The sequence below is a fragment of the Oncorhynchus nerka genome, unplaced genomic scaffold, assembly GCF_034236695.1.
Source record: "Oncorhynchus nerka isolate Pitt River unplaced genomic scaffold, Oner_Uvic_2.0 unplaced_scaffold_1464, whole genome shotgun sequence".
NCBI lineage: Eukaryota > Metazoa > Chordata > Actinopteri > Salmoniformes > Salmonidae > Oncorhynchus > Oncorhynchus nerka.
Genome location: NW_027039849.1, coordinates 2,501 through 16,065, shown reverse-complemented (window position 1 = coordinate 16,065; position 13,565 = coordinate 2,501). Strand labels below are relative to the sequence as shown.

The following is a 13,565-nucleotide window of genomic DNA, read 5'->3' as shown; positions in this document are numbered from 1 at the left end:
ATCATGGGCATGAATTCAAGTTAAATAACACCTGCTCCTCCAACATCTCATTCCATAAATCATGGGCATGAATTCAAGTTAAATAAAGGTTATTAAATACAAAAAATATTAAAAAACAAATATGGAGCTGGTCCCCCTTTTGTTGCTATAACAGTCTCCACTCTTCTGGGGAGGCTTTCCACTAGATGTAGGAACATTGCTGCTATAACAGTCTCCACTCTTCTGGGAAGGCTTTCCACTAGATGTAGGAACATTGCTGCTATAACAGTCTCCACTCTTCTGGGAAGGCTTTCCACTAGATGTAGGAACATTGTTGCTATGACAGTCTCCACTCTTCTGGGAAGGCTTTCCACTAGATGTAGGAACATTGTTGCTATGACAGCCTCCACTCTTCTAGGAAGGCTTTCCACTAGATGTAGGAACATTGCTGCTATAACAGCCTCCACTCTTCTGGGAAGGCTTTCCACTAGATGTAGGAACATTGCTGCTATAACAGCCTCCACTCTACTGGGAAGGCTTTCCACTAGATGTAGGAACATTGCTGCTATAACAGTCTCCACTCTTCTAGGAAGGCTTTCCACTAGATGTAGGAACATTGTTGCTATGACAGTCTCCACTCTTCTAGGAAGGCTTTCCACTAGATGTTGGAACATTGTTGCTATGACAGTCTCTACTCTTCTGGGAAGGCTTTCCACTAGATGTAGGAACATTGCTGCTATAACAGCCTCCACTCTTCTAGGAAGGCTTTCCACTAGATGTAGGAACATTGCTGCTATAACAGCCTCCACTCTTCTAGGAAGGCTTTCCACTAGATGTAGGAACATTGCTGCTATAACAGCCTCCACTCTTCTGGGAAGGCTTTCCACTAGATGTAGGAACATTGCTGCTATAACAGCCTCCACTCTTCTAGGAAGGCTTTCCACTAGATGTAGGAACATTGCTGCTATAACAGCCTCCACTCTTCTGTGAAGGCTTTCCACTAGATGTAGGAACATTGCTGCTATAACAGCCTCCACTCTACTGGGAAGGCTTTCCACTAGATGTAGGAACATTGCTGCTATAACAGTCTCCACTCTTCTAGGAAGGCTTTCCACTAGATGTAGGAACATTGTTGCTATGACAGTCTCTACTCTTCTGGGAAGGCTTTCCACTAGATGTAGGAACATTGTTGCTATAACAGTCTCCACTCTTCTGGGAAGGCTTTCCACTAGATGTTGGAACATTGTTGCTATAACAGCCTCCACTCTTCTGGGAAGGCTTTAATATGGAGCTGGTCCCCCTTTTGTTGCTATGACAGCCTCCACTCTTCTGGGAAGGCTTTCCACTAGATGTAGGAACATTGCTGCTATAACAGTCTCCACTCTTCTGGGAAGGCTTTCCACTAGATGTAGGAACATTGTTGCTATAACAGCCTCCACTCTTCTGGGAAGGCTTTCCACTAGATGTAGGAACATTGTTGCTATTACAGTCTCTACTCTTCTGGGAAGGCTTTCCACTAGATGTAGGAACATTGTTGCTATTACAGCCTCCACTCTTCTGGGAAGGCTTTCCGCTAGATGTAGGAACATTGTTGCTATAACAGTCCCCACTCTTCTGGGAAGGCTTTCCACTGGGACCTGACTGGAACCTGACTGGAACCTGACTGGAACCTGACTGGGACCTGACTGGGGTCTGACTGGGATCTGACTGGCCAGCTGGCTGACTGGGGTCTGACTGGCCAGCTGGCTGACTGGGGTCTGACTGGACAGCTGGCTGACTGGGGTCTGACTGGCCAGCTGGCTGACTGGGGTCTGACTGGGAACTGACTGGGACCTGACTGGCCAGCTGTTTGACTGGGACCTCACTGGGACCTGACTGGGACCTGACTGGGGTCTGACTGGGGTCTGACTGGGACCTGACTGGCCAGCTGGCTGACTGGGACCTGACCGGGACCTGATTGGGGTCTGACTAGGCTGTGACTGGGACCTGACTGGGACCTGACTGGGACCTGACTGGATTCTGTCTCTCTGGTTGCCAGCTGGCTGACTGGGACCTGACTGGGATCTGACTGGAACCTGACTGGAACCTGACTGGAACCTGACTGGAACCTGACTGGGACCTGACTGGAACCTGACTGGAACCTGACTGGGACCTGACTGGGACCTGACTGGAACCTGACTGGATTCTGTGATTGTCTCTCCGGTTGTCAGAGTCGCTGCATCACCTTCAGAAGAAAGGCGGTGGGTGAAACCCTTTTCTATATTCAGCAATATGTTTTGGACAAATGTTGCAGGGCCCAGATAACGATTATGGACATGACCCACGATCAGATCTAGTAGCCATGGTCGATCAGATCTAGTAGCCATGGTGGAAAAGAGTCAAATCCATTTTCCATTTTGGCTGCGAAAAACAACGAGAAGGAAAGCTTCTTCTTTTAATCAATGATTTCTTTTTTTTGTGGGAGATTAAAATGTATCTTTGACATATTCTGAAAGTTACGAAGCGTGCGGCCAATTCTATTATTTCCAGTGTGGCCATAATAATTATTGTTAAAGCTTCTGCCGTTTATAAGCTTTGGTCTCTGCATCTCCCTTTCCTTCTGCCTCCATCTCTCTCATGGGGCGGCAGCGTAGCCTAGTGGTTAGAGTGTTGGACTAGTAACCGGAAGGTTGCGAGTTCAAACCCCCGAGCTGACAAGGTACAAATCAGTCGTTCTGCCCCTGAACAGGCAGTTAACCCCACTGTTCCTAGACCAGTTAACCCACTGTTCCTAGACCAGTTAACCCACTGTTCCTAGACCAGTTAACCCCACTGTTCCTAGACCAGTTAACCCACTGTTCCTAGACCAGTTAACCCACTGTTCCTAGACCAGTTAACCCCACTGTTCCTAGACCAGTTAACCCACTGTTCCTAGACCAGTTAACCCACTGTTCCTAGGCCAGTTAACCCACTGTTCCTAGGCCAGTTAACCCACTGTTCCTAGGCCAGTTAACCCACTGTTCCTAGGCCAGTTAACCCACTGTTCCTAGGCCAGTTAACCCACTGTTCCTAGGCCAGTTAACCCACTGTTCCTAGGCCAGTTAACCCACTGTTCCTAGGCCAGTTAACCCACTGTTCCTAGGCCAGTTAACCCACTGTTCCTAGGCCAGTTAACCCCACTGTTCCTAGACCAGTTAACCCCACTGTTCCTAGACCAGTTAACCCCACTGTTCCTAGACCAGTTAACCCACTGTTCCTAGACCAGTTAACCCACTGTTCCTAGACCAGTTAACCCACTGTTCCTAGACCAGTTAACCCACTGTTCCTAGACCAGTTAACCCACTGTTCCTAGACCAGTTAACCCACTGTTCCTAGACCAGTTAACCCACTGTTCCTAGACCAGTTAACCCACTGTTCCTAGACCAGTTAACCCACTGTTCCTAGACCAGTTAACCCACTGTTCCTAGACCAGTTAACCCACTGTTCCTACACCAGTTAACCCACTGTTCCTAGACCAGTTAACCCACTGTTCCTAGACCAGTTAACTCACTGTTCCTAGACCAGTTAACCCACTGTTCCTAGACCAGTTAACCCACTGTTCCTACACCAGTTAACCCACTGTTCCTACACCAGTTAACCCACTGTTCCTAGACCAGTTAACCCACTGTTCCTAGACCAGTTAACCCCACTGTTCCTAGACCAGTTAACCCCACTGTTCCTAGACCAGTTAACCCACTGTTCCTAGACCAGTTAACCCCACTGTTCCTAGACCAGTTAACCCACTGTTCCTAGACCAGTTAACCCACTGTTCCTAGACCAGTTAACCCACTGTTCCTAGACCAGTTAACCCACTGTTCCTAGACCAGTTAACCCACTGTTCCTAGACCAGTTAACCCACTGTTCCTAGACCAGTTAACCCACTGTTCCTAGACCAGTTAACCCCACTGTTCCTAGACCAGTTAACCCACTGTTCCTAGACCAGTTAACCCACTGTTCCTAGACCAGTTAACCCACTGTTCCTAGACCAGTTAACCCACTGTTCCTAGGCCAGTTAACCCACTGTTCCTAGACCAGTTAACCCACTGTTCCTAGACCAGTTAACCCACTGTTCCTAGACCAGTTAACCCACTGTTCCTAGACCAGTTAACCCCACTGTTCCTAGACCAGTTAACCCACTGTTCCTAGACCAGTTAACCCACTGTTCCTAGACCAGTTAACCCACTGTTCCTAGACCAGTTAACCCACTGTTCCTAGACCAGTTAACCCACTGTTCCTAGACCAGTTAACCCACTGTTCCTAGACCAGTTAACCCACTGTTCCTAGACCAGTTAACCCACTGTTCCTAGGCCAGTTAACCCACTGTTCCTAGACCAGTTAACCCACTGTTCCTAGACCAGTTAACCCACTGTTCCTAGACCAGTTAACCCACTGTTCCTAGACCAGTTAACCCACTGTTCCTAGACCAGTTAACCCCACTGTTCCTAGACCAGTTAACCCCACTGTTCCTAGACCAGTTAACCCACTGTTCCTAGACCAGTTAACCCACTGTTCCTAGACCAGTTAACCCACTGTTCCTAGACCAGTTAACCCACTGTTCCTAGACCAGTTAACCCACTGTTCCTAGACCAGTTAACCCCACTGTTCCTAGACCAGTTAACCCACTGTTCCCAGGCCGTCATTGAAAATAAGAATGTGTTCTTAACTGACCTGGTTAAATAAAGCATTTAAAAAAACAAACTAATATGGTGTTCTCCGTTGTGCTGTACGACCTCCACGAGTGACTCGTCTGAAGTCCGTATGTTCTCCGTTGTGCTGTACGACCTCCACGAGTGACTCGTCTGAAGTCCGTATGTTCTCCGTTGTGCTGTACGACCTCCACGAGTGACTCGTCTGAAGTCGGTAATGCCGATGTCTGAGGTGTCTGGACCGTTTTACCAGTGTTATGGGACTGGTCTGAAGGACCCCACCAGTGTTATGGGACTGGTCTGAAGGACCCCCCACCAGTGTTATGGGACTGGTCTGAAGGACCCCCCACCAGTGTTATGGGACTGGTCTGAAGGACCCCCCCCACCAGTGTTATGGGACTGGTCTGAAGGACCCCCACCAGTGTTATGGGACTGGTCTGAAGGACCCCACCAGTGTTATGGGACTGGTCTGAAGGACCCCCCACCAGTGTTATGGGACTGGTCTGAAGGACCCCCACCAGTGTTATGGGACTGGTCTGAAGGACCCCCACCAGTGTAATGGGACTGGTCTGAAGGACCCCCCCCCCCCCACCAGTGTTATGGGACTGGTCTGAAGGACCCCCCACCAGTGTTATGGGACTGGTCTGAAGGACCCCCCACCAGTGTTATGGGACTGGTCTGAAGGATCCCCACCAGTGTTATGGGACTGGTCTGAAGGACCCCCCCCCCCCCAGTGTTATGGGACTGGTCTGAAGGACCCCCCACCAGCAGCTTACACTCGTAAAATGTTTACGTATTTAACCTATCATGACAAACAACTGACTGCCTTCCCAATTTTCCTCAAAGTTTCCTGCTACCTTTTGTTCTACCTTTCTACAGTTGTTTCTCATATCTTGTTTCAGTGTCTGAAGACCTAGATCTCCCAGTAGAATGTATTGCATATCAGAAACTGAAAGGCTGTCAGCAATCATCTCCACAATACACCCAGTCTGTTGTCCTTGTTCCAGGAATACAGCATTATTTTACAGCACATGTAATAACGGTGAACAGGACTAAGGCCCTCATTGATTGGTAGTGTTTCTGACTAGCCCTGTATATTTTCATTCTACTATACATTGACTGGTAGTGTTTCTGACTAGCCCTGTATATTTTCATTCTACTATACATTGACTGGTAGTGTTTCTGACTAGCCCTGTATATTTTCATTCTACTATACATTGATTGGTAGTGTTTCTGACTAGCCCTGTATATTTTCATTCTACTATACATTGATTGGTAGTGTTTATCTCTGCTATCCCTGTCCCTCCATTTTCATTCTACTACACATTGATTGTGCCTTCTCACCCCTGTATATTTTCATCCTATACTTGATCTGCCCCCCATATTGTGTCTCACTTCCACTAGGAATGGTGAGGCTGATTCCACATGTTCAGCTTGATAATTAGTGACAATTAGTGACAAAGTAATTTAGTTACTCAAGGAAGCTCATTGAGCAAATGGTGCCAATTAACTCTGGATGCTAATGTACCCAGAAATGCGTAAAAAAAGCACCAAACCCCCATTATAGACCAGCCGTTTACTACTGAGAGGAGGAGGAGGAGGAGGAGGAGAGGAGAGGAGGAGAGGAGAGGAGGCATTGAGGAGGAGGAGGCGAGGAGGAGGAGAGGAGAGTAGAGGAGGAGGCGGCGAGGAGGAGGAGAGGAGGAGGCGAGGAGGGGAGAGGAGAGTAGAGGAGGAGGCGAGGAGGAGGGGCAGAGGAGAGTAGAGGAGGAGGCGAGGAGGAGGAGAGGAGAGGAGGAGAGGAGGAGACATGGAGGAGGCATGGAGGAGGAGGAGAGTAGGAGATATGGATGAGAGGAGAGTGGAGGGGGAGGAGGAGACATGAGGATGAGGAGACATGGAGGACGAAGAGAGAGGAGAGGAGGAGGCATGGAGGGAGGAGAGGAGGAGGCATGGAGGAGGAGGAGAGTTCTGACTGACTGTTGGTCTTTGCTCTCTCTCTCTCTCAACCTGAGGTGGTGGAACTTTACTCAGCCTTAATGTAAACCCTTGGTTCAACCCATTTGATCAGTACTCCCCTGTAAACCCTTGGTTCAACCCATTTGATCAGTACTCCCCTGTAGACCCTTGGTTCAACCCATTTGATCAGTACTCCCCTGTAGACCCTTGGTTCAACCCATTTGATCAGCACTCCCCTGTAGACCCTTGGTTCAACCCATTTGATCAGTACTCCCCTTTAAACCCTTGGTTCAACCCATTTGATCAGTACTCCCTGTAAACCCTTGGTTCAACCCATTTGATCAGCACTCCCCTTGGTTCAACCCATTTGATCAGCACTCCCCTGTAGACCCTTGGTTCAACCCATTTGATCAGCAAGACCCCTTGGTTCAACCCATTTGATCAGCACTCCCCTGTAGACCCTTGGTTCAACCCATTTGATCAGCACTCCCCTGTAGACCCTTGGTTCAACCCATTTGATCAGCACTCCCCTGTAGACCCTTGGTTCAACCCATTTGATCAGCACTCCCCTGTAGACCCTTGGTTCAACCCATTTGATCAGCACTCCCCTGTAGACCCTTGGTTCAACCCATTTGATCAGCACTCCCCTGTAGACCCTTGGTTCAACCCATTTGATCAGCACCCATTTGATCAGCCCCCTGTAGACCCTTGGTTCAACCCATTTGATCAGCACTCCCCTGTAGACCCTTGGTTCAACCCATTTGGTCATAACTCACCTTAATGTGTCCTACACAGTTCCATGACAATATACAGTACTATTTCACAGCTTAATGTGTCCTACACAGTTCCACGACAATATACAGTACTATTTCACAGCTTAATGTGTTTTTCTGATGAAACTGTTTTTCATGATTGCCTACTGTAATGCATCACCACTTACAGTATATGTTTTTGCTGTTTGTAACATAGGAAAAGGGGTTTATCAATACATCTCCGTATTGGACAGATTTTGTGTTATTTTTTAGTGTGTTCCAATTGTCCCAGAAGTGATTCGATTCTCTGGTTTCTTCATTACATTGAGCTGAGGTGCCGTTCCTTCTTTTTCCCTATTTCTGTGTTCTTGTATTGTTAAAGTGATTCACCATAGCGAAGAAGTAGACTCGGGTTTTCAGGGTCTCTATGTTTTTGGTTGGACAGGTTTCTAAATTTCCTTTATCATTGTTAATTTTCTTAGATTGTCTGCTTGACATTTAAAAATGTCATTGGGCATTTACCTCACGAGAGGTCAAATATTTTTTTTTACCTTTATTTTTTTTACTAGGCAAGTTAAGATCAAATTCTTATTTTCAATGAATGCCTAGGAACAGTGGGTTAACTCCCTTGTTCAGGGGCAGCACGACAGATTTCCACCTTGTCAGCTCAGGGATTCGATCTTGCAACCTTTCGGCTACTAGTCCAACGCTCTAACCACTAGGCTACCTGCCACCCTATGCTGTTTAGGTTTTCTACTGCCCTGTTTACACCTTCACTATTACAGTGAAATGTTTTGTCCAGGAAATTGTCTAAAAGGGATTGAATGTGTTGCCTAATTGTTTTTTGGTAGGTTTCCCTACTACGTTCCTTCCATCTATCGCATTTCTTAATATTGTTTAGTTCCTTTGGCTTTGATGCCTCATGATTGAGTACTGCTCTGTTCAGGTCAACTTGTGATTTTGCTGTGATCTGATAAGGGTATCAGTGGGCTGACTGTGAATGCTCTGAGAGACTCTTGTTCAGGTAAGGGATTACCCCCCTGAAATGGACAAAAAATGAATGGGAACATATTGCCATTGGACGAAACATATACATAATTTCAAATGTCACTCAATTGGACTGCAGTTCATTCAAACCATATTGCAAATGCCAAGTGTCATACATCAAAAATCCCAAAGAATGCGAGCGCGCTCAACCATTAATTTCCATATTGCAAATGGACATCAAGTCAAGACCCAAGTGTCAAATTTTGAAAATTTGAAAAAAAATAAATGTATCACCCTCTAAAAAGTGCTTTTTGGACCGTTTTTCGAAATTCTTTCAATTTTTGGGGTCAACTATACATGTATAAGAACTGTATGAACATACCTTAGTCATTTATTATTGTCTAATTATTTTTTCTTGTCCATAAGGCATATGTTTTGTCCATTTGCAATATGATATCATAGGAAATCATAAGTCAGTCAAAAGTCAGTGAACCATTGTCAAATGCCATAAGAAATGTCGAAATGCAATATGAACGAATTGAAAGTGCCAAATCAGGATGTTATGTCCTTTGCCATATATGATCATAGGATGTCGGTTTCAAAACCCAAAAGTCAGTGAACCATGTCCAAATGGCATTTATACTACCTAAATGATATATATCACTATGTTAACCTGTCTAGCATAACCCCCCCGCAACAGACAGTGAAAGTGCAGGGCGCCTAATTCAAAACAACAAATATCTCCTAATTAAATTTACACCATTTTAAAGATACAATTCTCTTCAATCCAGCCACAGTGTCTGATTTCAAAAAGGATTTAGAGCAAAAGCACCACAAACGATTATGTCACCACCAAGCCACAGAAAACACAGCCGTTTTTTTACAGCCAAAGAGAGGAGTCACAAAAAGCAGAAATAGAGATAAAAATTCATCACTAACCTTTGATGATCTTCATCAGATGACACTCATAGGACTTCATGTTACACAATACATGTATGTTTTGTTTGATAAAGTTCATATTTACATAAAAAAAATCTGAGTTTACATTGGCACGTTACGTTCGGTAGTTCTAAAACATGCGGTGATAATGCAGAGAGCCACAACAATTTACAGAAATACTCATAATAAACATTGATAAAAAATATGACTATTACACATGGAACTTTAGATTAAACTTCCTCTTAATGCAACCGCTGTGTCAGATTTCAAAAAAACTTTACGGAGAGAAAGCAAACCATGCAATAATCTGAGTGCAGCCTTTAGACAACAAAGCAGCCATAAAGATACCCGCCATATTGGGTAGTCAACATTACTCAGAAATAGCATTTTAAATATTCACTTACCTTTGATGATCTTCATCATAATGCACTCCCAGGAATCCCAGTTCCACCATAAATGTTTGATTTGTTCGATAATGTCAGTTATGTCCAAATATCCTCTTTTGTTAGGTTGTTTTGGTAAACAAATCCAAAAGTGCGTACAGGTCGCGCCGAACATCGGACAAAAAAAGTTCAAAAAAGTTCCGTTACAGCCCGTAGAAACATGCCAACCTAAGTATGGAATCAATATTTAGCATGTTTTTAACATAGAACTTCATTTTAATGTTCCAACCGGACAATTCCTTTGTCTGTACAAAATGAAGTGGAATGAAGCTACCTTTCACGTGAGCGCGCCAGACCGCCAGACCGCCAGACCGAGGCTGTGACACTCTGCCAGAACACTCACCCAAAGAGCCCTTATGAGCCCCTCCTTTAGAGTAGAATCCTCAAAACAGGTTCTAAAATTTATTTTGGATTTTTTTTTAAAGCATTCACGGAAGCCTAGTAAGGGACTGTACATTTGCAATATGGAGATTCTCATTGATCATACAGCAAATGCCGAAAAGTGCCCTTCATGTATGGAGGACTTCTGACCAGGGGCTATAGGGCTCTGGTCACATGACTTCCTGTTCTCTTCATAGTGGAGGACTGCTAAAAATATTCAGGTGTTAACTCCAACAAACACAAGTCACAACTTCTATAGGAGGGTTTTGTCTCTGAGAAATACTCACTCTAAAGCCAACAACTACAACTGTAAAACAGTGTCTCTCACACCGCAGTCTGACTTCCTGCTAAGGGACAGAACTTGACTGGAGAAAGTTGCACTGTTTCATTGTGTGTGTTTCTTTAGAGTACATCAGAGTTGATCTGATGGAAGACCTCTGGTCTTAGTCTGCTTCCCAGATGGCACCCTATCCTCTATATACTGCATTACCTTGGACCGCCTCATAAGGATGTTGCGAATTTTCTTAGCTTTTTGTTAAAAATCGCGCAACATTTCAGCGCCCTGCTATTCATGCCAGGAATGTAGTACATGCATATGGATAGTATCTGTGGATAGAAAACACTCAGAAGGTTCCAAAACTGGTTAAATCGTGTTTAGCAGTAAAAATCCCTCGAAAAACTGTTCTCCAAAAACACAAAAAATATATTACTACGCCAGTCAATGTATTGTTAAAGACGAACGGAAATACATCCAGCCGTAATGTAAACGCCTACAGCTTCCACACGATGTCGCCAGTGCTGGCGTTTTGAGCAGACTTAATCCTTGGTTCTATTACGTTTTAGCCTTTCCGGTTTCAGTTTGTCAACAGGAAGTTATTAAAATTACAAAGATGGCCGTTGATTTCCAGACTCGCTCCTATCGAATACAAATCGCCCCGTGATGAATTGTATAGCTAATTAACGTTTATTAATACCTAAAGTTGGGTTAGAAAAGTAATTTGAAGTGTTTTGTAAAAGTATATAGGCACCTTTTGTCATTTTAAAAAGTGACGTTGCGTCTTGGAAAACAGAATATTCCTGCATCAGACCGGTCTTCAGAAAATGACATTTTGGCTATACAATGACGGATTTAATCGGGAAAAAGACCCAACTGGGATGTTTATGGGATATATAGGAGTGCCAAGAAAGAAGCTCGTCAACGGTAATGAATGTTTTATATTTTATTCCAGCGTTTTGGGTAGCGACGGATAACGCAAAATCTGTCGTTTTTAGGTGGCGTTGCTGTATTTGAGGGTGCATGGTATCAGATAAAAACCTCTCATGCTTTCCCCGAAAAGCATTTTACAAATCTGACTTGGTTGATAGATTCACAACGAGTGTAGCTTTAATTCAGTACGTTGTATGTGTGTATTAATGAAAGTTTGAGTTTTATCAAAACTATACGTGGCGCACTTTGGCGCACTTGAAATTTCCGCTGATTTGATCCCCACAGCGGGAGCACTTCTAACAAGTTTTAAAAAGTAGTACACTGAATACGGTGCAAATTGGGACACAAGCTTAGATATATTCTACTGGAGATATGCTGTCTCAGAACCCAATTCACAGCTACTGCATCTTATAAAACTCCTTCCAGAGACCACAGGGACGTTTTCTTCAGCGTCAGAACCCAATTCACAGCTTCTGCAACTTATATAACTCCTTCCAGAGACCACAGGAGGTTTTCTTCAGCGTCAGGTAGCATTGATCCAGTCTGCAGGATGTTATCACTCAACAGCCCAACTTCTCCTGTTCTCTCATCCTCCCTTTACCTATTCTCTGTAATCTGGCCCTCCCAGGAAGACATATTTCTGAGTGGGTTCTGAGTTGGGAGCCAGACAGGAACGTAGTGCTGTAGCATTGTGCAGAGCTGGACAAAAGTAGTGCACTATATAGGGAATAGGGTGTGATTTGGGATGTAACCTCTGAGTGTGTAGTGGAGCCGTAGTGCTCATAGTTCAGAGAACTGAAACTTTTCAAATGATCAAACTCCTTCCAGAAACCACAGGGAGGTTTTTATCAGACGTCAGGTAGCATTGATGCAGTCTGCAGGATGTTGACTAGTTTGACCAGAGCCAATAAGGCACTATTGGACCCAGAATATCTACAGCCTCTGATTGTGAGTGGGTATTGGACCCAGAACATCTACAGCCTCTGATTGTGAGTGGGTAATGGACCCAGGCCGTCTACAGCCTCTGATTGTGAGTGGGTATTGGACCAGGCCGTCCACAGCCTCTGATTGTGAGTGGGTATTGAACTAGGCCATCTACAGCCTCTGATTGTGAGTGGGTATTGAACTAGGCCATCTACAGCCTCTGATTGTGAGTGGGTATTGGATCCAGGCCATCTACAGCCTCTGATTGTGAGTGGGTATTGGATCCAGAACATCTACAGCCTCTGATTGTGAGTGGGTAATGGACCCAGAACACCTACAGCCTCTGATTGTGAGTGGGGATTGGATCCAGGCCACCTACAGCCTCTGATTGTGAGTGGGGATTGGACCCAGAACATCTACAGCCTCTGATTGTGAGTGGGTATTGGATCCAGGCCACCTACAGCCTCTGATTGTGAGTGGGTAATGGACCCAGGCCGTCCACATCCCAGAGGCCACTGCTGTTGATCAGATCTCTTTTTATTCTATGCCGGGGCTTCTTTAATACATCAGATGTTTTCTCCTATTCATCATCCTTCTCTGCCATATTTATTTCAAGTGGCTGAGTCTTCAAACAGCACCCCAAGTGGTTTAAAATGGTCACTTCGCTTAACGCCCGGGAGACTGACGTCGTTCTGTCACCTCTCTGAACTGGAGGGTTGAGATGCTGGCCCTGATGATAGGATTACGACCTAAATGGCACCCTATTCTCTACATAGTGCACTACTTATGATAGGGCTCTGGTCAAAAGTAGTGCCCTATATACAGTAGGAATAGGTGAACGCCTGGGACGTAAACGAGGACTATATGACTGGATCTACATGGTTATTTACTCAGTTGTCAAGGTGACGAGAAGGCTATACCTTGTGGTTGAATCAGCTCCAATATCACCCTGTCATTCTCTAACTGAATCAGCTCCAATATCACCCTGTCAATCTCTAACTAAGTCAGCTCCAATATCACCCTGTCATTCTCTAACTGAATCAGATCCAATATCACCCTGTCATTCTCTAACTGAATCAGATCCAATATCACCCTGTCATTCTCTAACTGAATCAGCTCCAATATCACCCTGTCATTCTCTAACTAAGTCAGCTCCAATATCACCCTGTCATTCTCTAACTGAATCAGCTCCAATATCACCCTGTCATTCTCTAACTGAATCAGCTCCAATATCACCCTGTCATTCTCTAACTGAATCAGCTCCAATATCACCCTGTCATTTTCTAACTGAATCAGCTCCAATATCACCCTGTCATTCTCTAACTGAATC

General features: G+C 45.0%; 1 protein-coding gene across 1 annotated transcript in view; it reads left to right on the top strand.

The window, feature by feature from the left end:
- LOC135568586 (NT-3 growth factor receptor-like) overlaps window positions 1-13,565 on the top strand; it is a gene marked incomplete at its 3' end in the record, with an annotated part of 71,060 nt that overhangs the window by 55,926 nt on the left and 1,569 nt on the right. The window lies entirely within an intron of this gene.